We start from the raw sequence: 9,381 nt of genomic DNA on the forward strand, positions 1-9,381 counted from the left end.
CTAGGAATTCAGAAATCTCTATTTAGTACAGTGAGGCTTTGCCCTGTCCTCATGCTAAAAGAAGAGCTGCTTCTGTATACTCACAGTATGTTTTGTGTAAAATATTATCTTTATAGTGAAAAGCCAATATTTATCAAAGCTTTTCATAAGAGGCCCTGACAGACTTGTGGACTACTGAGACACAAATGCTGAAATAGCCAAGAAAAACAATTGTTCTTGAGCTTTTATATGTTTCTTGATTTTTAAAGCAGGTTATCTTTGCCTTCCGCACCAGCAGTCTGGAATTATAGACCTTGCAGGTACTTTGTCACATTAATGAAGGTACAAAGTAAACTCATTGACACCATCATTAAATAGAAAGAGGTTTGTGAGCTTGGCTTTGAGATCTGTTTTTCAGGAAATACAATAGTTTTAAGGACAGTCTGGTACATAATAAAACATGCGCCTATCCCTTATCTTTGATGGAGTTTTGTTGGCTTACAAATAAGGATTTCATTATGTTTAAACTACAGTTGGCTGTTTTCTACTGTATCAGCAGTAGTGGGAATTACTGGGTGGGTTTAAAGAAGAAATCAGCTGTAGTCTGTAACTTCTTTCTGCACACTGCAGTGGAGGGGCTGATTCTCTCTGCTTCTATCACTTTGCACACTTTGATTTCAGCTGGTACCCTAATGCTTCTGAATGGTGCATCCTTAACAGACTGGCTTTCTGGATTCTGTGAACAATGGGCTTTTCCCTGCCTGCCTCTGGCTCGGAAGGGGCAGTGTTGTTCAATCTCTGAATTAAAGCTCAGCCTGCACTTTCCTGCTGTATGAGCATTGGGATCAGCTCTGTGATTATGGTTATGAATTAGAGTTGACTTTGCCTGTGTAAGAAAGAAGGTGCATAACCCTTCTTTTTCTGAAGAGCAGCAGAGTTTTATTCTGAAAAAGCACAAGGTTGATTGAAATACCTGAATTATTAAACAGAAACATGGGCAAGAAAGGCTATTGCCTCTCCTAAATTCACATTCTGAATATTTCTATCTGTGATCAGGTGTGGAAAGTAATCTATGCATTATAAGCAGTGATATTGGTATAAACACAATGAGGAAAAAATGGAAACTAATATTAAATCCCAAAGTCATTCTCATGTTTTGTTTCATACTTGCTTCATCCCTGGAATTTACCAAACTGAATTATGTAGAAGTTAACATTTGGTTCTGCCCTATTAGGTTTTATGCAGCGTTTTTAGGCTTCACTGTTGTTTTTCCTTCTATTGCTACATGGTTTTCAGCCACACTTAGTAAAACTAAGAGAAGATGGCCTGAACACAAAAGCTGGTGCAGCTTTTTTGCAGAACATTTGACACCTACAAACCCTTTGTGTTCTCTCTGGCTGTATTTTAGTATTTGGCAGTCTGAAAATGATAGGGGCTCTTGTAAACATATCTGCACTCACAGGAGCTTTCACCCTTCTTAGTGCTCATGCAACCTCAGTTTGTAGAGTGGAGAGTGTTTTGTGTACTGATGTGCAAAAAGCACAGCAGGTTATTAGACAGCTCCAATTGATCATGTAATTGGTTTCTTTGTGAACATTTCAGCCATCTGTTCAGAGATGACAGCACCAAATTCCTAACCACATGCTTACAGGGTTCAGCGAAGCTTTACAGCAGGACATACTCCTTCATCTGTCAATGAAAAGCACCAAACAGCTCGAGCTTTAGTGTTGGAACAATTGTAGAAGCTTGAACTTACTGTAGTTGATATACAGCTATACCAAATGAACTGACCGCATGCTGGAGGTCCCTGTGGTTATGTCAAATGGGAGTGTGCTGCTCAGCACAACCCTGAGCTAATAGCTTGGGTCACATTTCTCCACAGTGCTCCTTTGGTCTTAGTATGAAGATCTCTTGCATCCAATTCTAATGATGAGGTAGTGAGGATTAACCTCTGGTTCTGCTGAAGATGAGGTATTTATGAAGAAAACTGGTATCTAGGAACAGAGAATAAAAAATAACCAGGTTAAGGGAGAGAATGATGAATCATTTCAGAGAAGAACCATGTTCTGTAGGATTTCTTCCCACTATTTTCTTGGTTTAGGTGTGTGAACTTGTTTTGTTTCAGGCTTTGGGAAAGTTTTGGTGGCTTGCTTCTGCATGGCTTTCTTTAAGGAGCTTTTGCTTTCCTCTGCTGAAACCTTTGCTGCTGTCCTTGCTTTTCAAGTTGACAAGAGGCAAGAGAAGGGGGATTTTATTTCTCATGCTGGCAATAAGCCTTATTTTAATGTGAATTGAAGTCCAGTCTGTTTTGTATTTCCTAGTGAAGCTTGAGCCATAATTTTGTTTAGTGCTTTACAGTTCTAGTACTCGCCTTTTCAGTCCATCTTTTAGTACATGATCATAACAGTATTTTAGTGCTAACTGTGGGCTTTTATATTTATTTGCAATCCTCTCCCTCTTTGTAAGTTTATGGAAAGTGTGGGTGGTATCAATTGAGCAGAAAAAGAAAATGTTAATGTAAAAAAAAGCATTAGAAAGGGCCACACTTTTTAAACATACAGATACTGAGGACTTGCCACAGTACATTAACTAAAACACTGAATCAGTTTGTTTAAACATGGTGTATTTTGCAATCTGCTTTATTTATGGTTTTGTAAAGCCCTTTTATTTTGGATTACAGAATATATTTAAAAGTGAATCAGAATGTGTTTGCAATTAATTGAACTGACAGCAATAAAAATGAGATCCTTCCTGAGTTTGCACTTGGTGGTTCAAGCCTGACACCACCGCCCTGCTTTCAGGGCAGGTAGCACAATCTCACTTGATTTCTTTTTCCATTGCAAGTGAAATCTCTTTCACTGTTGTATGTGTATTTATTAAGCCCCTTCATAGTGATTTTTAGTTTTAAGTCACTTGGTGGTAAGGGAATAGGGACTCTGACCTGAACATGGTTAAAACCTCATAACCTGTTGTTTTAAAACATTGACTCAAATTACAGGCATGGCTTCGAACCAGAGGTGCTGGTGCTAATAAATGGACCTTGCCATAGTTTGCACATATTTGGCTGCTGGATTCAGAACACTGACCTAATGCCTTTGCTGTCTTGTCTTCCACTGGATACTGCTTAACTGGGCTCACTGGGTAGTATCTGTACTGTAAGGTTAATTTTGGGATGAGAGGTTAGGTGTGTTGCAGGTATACAGCTTCATGAGTTATTAGTTGAATGGCTGCTGGAATGCTCATATGTTGTGTTACCTGTGAGCTCTGCAGTGGAAGTTAAAAGACAATAATTGTCTTTACAACTTTCATTATTGTGTAAAATGCACTTTCACTGGTAGCAAGATTGCCACTGTGAAAATGGCTTTGGTACAGATTGAAACTACATCCTGATACTGCCAGAGTTCATCCTAATGTTGATAAGTGCCTGGCCTTTAAGGAACAGCTTAGTTCTCTTCTTGTCTTCCACACTGCAGTTTCCAGTGCTGTTCTCCATTAGGAAGTTCCCCCTGATTGTGCCTGCACTGCAGAGGTCTGCAAAGACTGGAGTTTTTAATATTTGGAGGGGAGGTTACAAATGTGTGCCAGTAATGATAAGGGCTGATTCTGCAGCTCTTGATAATGAACAAATCTGCTTTCAGGCTGCACTCTTGATAGTTCTCTGTGCAGTTCTGAAATTTATGATGTTGTATGTGGCCATTTTTCTGAGGCATAAAACAGAGCTGGCAGGACAAAGGCACAGAGATTTTTGTCAGCCTTGTTTTAATATTGAGGTTGTGTTTGTCCTTGATTTTCCCCCTGAGAATAATTTTTCATCTCCTCTTTCCTGATGAAAATAGAATGGTCCAAGGAGGCCTTAACAACATCTGATTCCTTAACCACAGGGTTGTAAAGTTTTTTTTTATCTGCCCTTGTTTATATGAAACCTCACTTTGACTCTTTGAAGTGTGCATTCCTTCATTAGGCTCTGTTCTTTGCTCATTGCTATACTGTCGTGTCACCAGGGTATAAGTATTTTGTATTACAGATGTATCTCCAGAATGATGATTTTAGTCTTTTTGAAAAGACCATCCATACTACTATACCATATAATCATGGTTTAATAACAAACTCATGCCTGCATGCTGAATTTCAATAAGAGGTAATGGCTGTGGCTGGTTACTTTGTTACAATCCCTTTTATTCTGGTAACATTCCATTAATTTTAATTGAAGTGACTCTGGCATAATGCAGTGGTGACCAAGGCCCAGGTTGTTGGGGTTTTTTTAACCTGAACGCAGCATTGCAGTATGTTCAAATGCTGTTATTTATGTTGTGATTATTGAGTAAAATAAGACACAAACCATGAAGAGCCTTCTGCTTATTCATGTATGCTGAAAATGTTTTATACAGACAAAATCACCTTTTAAAATGCACACTTTAGAAATGCACTTAGAGCCAGGCTTATCAGCACAGAGTGAAAATCAGGACTAGAACTAACTGCAGAACAAATTATCTTTTGTTATTGAAATCCTCGGTGCCTTTTTTGTCTCTGTAACTGGAGAAATTGATAATTAATGTGGAGGTAAGAGTCAATGTTTCACAAAACATCTACGGCTTGGGATCAATTTCAGCATATGGAAAAGCTTGGGCTAAGCTTTAAATATTTCTCATTTGAACCTTGACATTCAGTTCCTTGGTGCTTAGTTACCATTGAGATTGGAGCATGGCTGTTTTCCCAAGGCATGTAAATCCCCACCCCGTACATCCTTTGTACACACACTAATCAGCCATTGATGGAAGTTGGATATTCACTGTCTAAATGCAGAGAAATTAATCTTCCACTAAAGTGGAAAATGCTTATGAAGAAAAGCATTTGCATGAGGCAATGTAATTGCTAAAACACTGGTTGTCAAGAAGACATCTGTGATATTACGGATGAAGTATCCATATTTTGATTATCTTATTCATGAAATCATACTGGTTTGTGGCTATTCATTTCCTGTTGTTTTCCTCTGTTACAAATCAGGAAGATATGTTTGGGCAGCTACTTTGCTTTGTCCAGACAGGACACACATTTATCACATTTTAAAAAGAACCTGGTAAAGGTCACTGCATTAAATCAATAATTTTTTACTTCATTATTTTAGAAAATGGTTATTTTATTCTCTTACCCACCCCCACAGCAGAAATGGAATGGAAGTTTAAAAGCATTGTACAGCAATTACTGGAACAGAAAACAAAACCTGGTAACGTTCAGTAACTTCAGTGCCTGGCAGTGTTCAAAGCCAGGTTGGATGGGGCTTAGAGCAACGTGCTCTAGTGGAAGATGTCCCTGCCCGTGCAGGGCATTGGAACTGGATGAGCCTTAAGGTCCCTTCCAACTCAAACCAGTCTGTGCTTCTGTGAAGCTGTGGGTTTGGAGTGTGATGGGTTAAGTCCCATTCCAGCCATGCAAGGGCCTTATGGCCCCTGGAACCGTAAGTGTAAAAACATGTATTTTATTTTGCTAAACAAACTCATTGCTGTTTCTATCTCAACAGACATTTTCGAGCTTCATTAACTAATTTACCACCATTAGGAAAATGGCTTTGAGGGGTGAAAATGTGTTTTACATCCTATCTTCTTTTTAATTTATTTATTTTTTTTTTTTTTTTTAACACACTGCGCCTTCTGTTACATTTATTCACCTTCTTTCACTGATAGAGACTGAATCACAAAGTGAGGTCCAAATCTCACTGGGCTGGAAAAGCCACATCCCACTGGATTTCAGGAATCTTGAATTTAATGTTTTTCTGGAAGGTGTTTAGGATTTATTTCACAGTAAATAAAACTGGATTTGTAGACAGATAGCAAATTATCCTATGAAACATGTGCAGTTTATTAACTGGTGTCACTAATCCATGTAAATGATGATCACTCATTAAATGCTCTGAAGACAGGGATTTTTAAATGCTTCCTAAATGTGCTGAAGTGGCTGATGGAAGTGATCAACACACAACAGTTCTAGAATTGAATATTAAGACTAAATTAAGTTAGTGCTGCAGAAGTTAATTTCCTGATGTATTTAGTCTGGAACAAAACCAATCCTACATTTAACTAACCGGGTTGACGAACGAGTGCACAGTTGGAAATCTGCTTTTAGTGAATAGTCAAGCTCAAAAATAGCTGTATTCCCACTTTCATGCTGGTAAAGGCTGAGTGCTTATCTATTAATGGAGAAAATAATTGCAGAGGGTCATAAATGTGACAAAATAAAGAAGGGAACTTGTTCGGATTTTCTCAGGAAACATTTTATGCTTGTCCTTGTCTTTGCTAGTTGATGTGTCTGCTTTCTTTTTTCTAAGGCAGTTTGGTAGATCCTGCCAGCACACAGCTACCTCGTCAGAGGTTGTACAAGTAGCATTTAGGCTAACTAAAGTTTGGGGGTTATGTTGCTTTAGTGTGGAGGAGGCAATTCCATTGTTGTTTTACCTGCTGATTTGTAAGTTTGTCAAGCCACAGCTGTGATTAATATTGATTAGCAACTGCTTCTATTTCCAAATGGTGATTGAAAGGCACTCTGCTAAAGTGGTGCACACTGATGGTACTCAGGGAATTAATTGCTGAATGAAGACGTGGTTATTGAGTTGATCATAATAACCATAAATAGTTGATTTCCCAGTTCTTGGTCTTCTGGTCAGTACTTCAGCTGGGGCAGCATCTCGAGAGAGGAAGGAAGGAAGGTTGGATTTCTGGTTTTTTCAAAGACAATTATTATAAGACCCATGTTCCTGGAAACCCTTCTTGAGGTGGTCACTTTATAGCAGAGGTCAAGGGCGTGTAGGATTTCTGAGAGGGAGGTTCTAAGGGATTTCAGCTCTTTACCTTTGTGAAATAGATGAACAGTTCTGCTTACTTCAGTCTGCTGAGTTATTCTCAGTGAGAACTTCATAAAGGATTTGTTCAGCATTTTTGTCCTCTGCTGAGGTTTTAGAATCCCAGACTGGTTTGAGTTGGAAGGGACCTTAAAGCTCATCCAGTTCCAACCCCTGCCACGGGCAGGGACACCTTCCACTAGAGCAGGTTGCTCCAAGCCCCTGTGTCCAACCTGGCCTTGAACACTGCCAGGGATGGGGCAGCCACAGCTTCTCTGGGCACCCTGTGCCAGCGCCTCAGCACCCTCACAGGGAAGAGCTTCTGCCTAAGAGCTCATCTCAGTCTCCCCTCTGGCAGGTTAAAGCCATTCCCCTTGGCCTGTCCCTACAGGCCCTCTCCAGGTTTCCTGTAGCCCCTTTAAGCACTGGAGCTGCTCTAAGGTCTCCCCTTCAGGAGCCTTCTCTTCTCCAGGCTGAACCAGCCCAGCTCTCTCAGCCTGGCTCCAGAGCAGAGCTGCTTCAGCCCTCGCAGCAGCTCCATGGCCTCCTCTGGACTTGCTCCAACAGCTCCGAGTCCCTCTTGTGCTGTTGCCCCAGAGCTGGATCACGACTGCAGGGGGGTCCCCCCAGAGCACAGCAGAGGGTTGAAATCCCCTCCCTTGACCTGCTCATGCTCTTGGGATGATGCACAGGACATGGTTGGTTTCTGGGCAGCAAGTGCACACTGAAGCCAGGTCAGGTTAAGCTTCAATATTAACTATTTTAATTGAAATTATTCGTATTTACCTTGTTGCTGTATTCTTGCAATGAGAGACATCCATGCTTGTTTGACTTCAGTCTTTCCCTTACTCTAGATTTACTATTTATCTGCATTCTTTTGTTTACATAGTTCTGTAAAGTACTTTGCAGCCTTCATTTGATTAAAAGTAGTAACAGCAGCAACAAAGGATCATCTTCCTTATAACGTTCATGAAAGCTCTTGAATAACAGCTTAATTCCTGGTTCTCAGAGCACTTCACATGGGCTTCATGCAGGTATTATCCATATTATTTTATCCCAGTATATTTTGAATACGAACTGTATTGGAAAGCTTTAGCTGTAATGGTCTATTAAATTTGTGCTTCTCAGAGTGTAAATTATTTTCATAATGGAGAGTAATTGCTCTGCCTTGTCAATGCACCATCAACTGATGAACACTGCAGGGTGTACGTGCAACCTCATGTTCAAGGAATTATGTATGTAAGTCCCATTGTTGTTAAATAAACAGCTTCTAATGACTGTGTGTAAGCTGTCACTTGCCAGCTAAAACACTTGCTGGAACTGTCACTTCCCTTCTAGAAGTGAACTGTTTGCGAGCGCTCAGAGATACCTTGAGTGAGATTATGAACTACTTCACAGTCAGTTTTTCTTCAGTGTTAATTGTGTTGCTAAATCCTAGGATATTGGGTTTAAAATCATTCAAAGGTCAGGTGCATTTTTGTGCTTGAAAGAACAGATTCCTCCGTTGTAGGCACAGCCTGCCTATAAACACTATTTTTATCATGAATTGTGCATTTACATGCACAGGAGGGATACTTGTGGTATTTGTACGTACATACCACCGTACCTACTATCATACCCTTTCCTTGCCATCCTTGATATATAATCATTGCATGTTATGGCAGGAGGTTCTAGGAGTTATTGACAAGTGTTTGATGTATAAGAAAAGCCTTTACAACACAACAGAAAGTCCAGCTTGGTGCATCTGACTCATTTAAAAAGCCATTTCAGGTTGTTGAATTGTACAAATGGGAAAATAACAGTGTTCTTCCCCCACAAAGGTGCATGTGTCACTCTACCTCTAATGTTTGCTAATTATAGAATCATAGAATCGTTAGGGTTGGAAAGGACCTTAAGATCATCTAGTTCCAACCCCCCTGCCATGGGCAGGGACACCTCACACTAAACCATGCCACCCAAGGCCTCATCCAACCTGGCCTTGAACACCGCCAAGGATGGAGCATTCACAACCTCCCTGGGCAACCCATTCCAGTGCCTCACCACCCTCTCAGTAAAGAATTTCTTCAATTAAATAATAGTTCCCTTTTGTACCCAGACTGTGCAGGAAGCTTGTAAACTATGAAGTAAAAATGAGGGGCTTGTAAATACCTAGTAATAAGTGATGCTTATGCATCCTAGACTATAGCAGTAAAAATGGTGGTGATACAATGAGTCATCAGCATTCCTGAGCTCACAACAAGAGGTTTAGGGACAGATCTGGGCTTTCTTATCTTCGAGGTGTGTGTGCAAGTCTTCCTTGCACATACAAGGTAGTAGTGGGTTTGCTGAAGTGAATGCCGATTGTAGTTTCATAGCACCAGGTTATAGACAATGCCTCTTGCTCTGCAGAATTCCTAGTTACTTTTCAAAACCCCTTGATTCTGCAAATACAACTGTATTGGCAGAAAAGTACAGTGTGCAAGGAGGAAAGGAGGAGGTTTAAGTCAAGGTTAAGGGAATACAGAAGTGCTGTGAGCTCTCTGCTATCCACAAGGGCATTGGTGACATCTTGCATGAGACTAGCTCTGTGA

Source organism: Psittacula echo, assembly GCF_963264785.1.
Source record: "Psittacula echo genome assembly, chromosome: 12".
Taxonomy (NCBI): Eukaryota; Metazoa; Chordata; class Aves; order Psittaciformes; family Psittacidae; genus Psittacula; species Psittacula echo.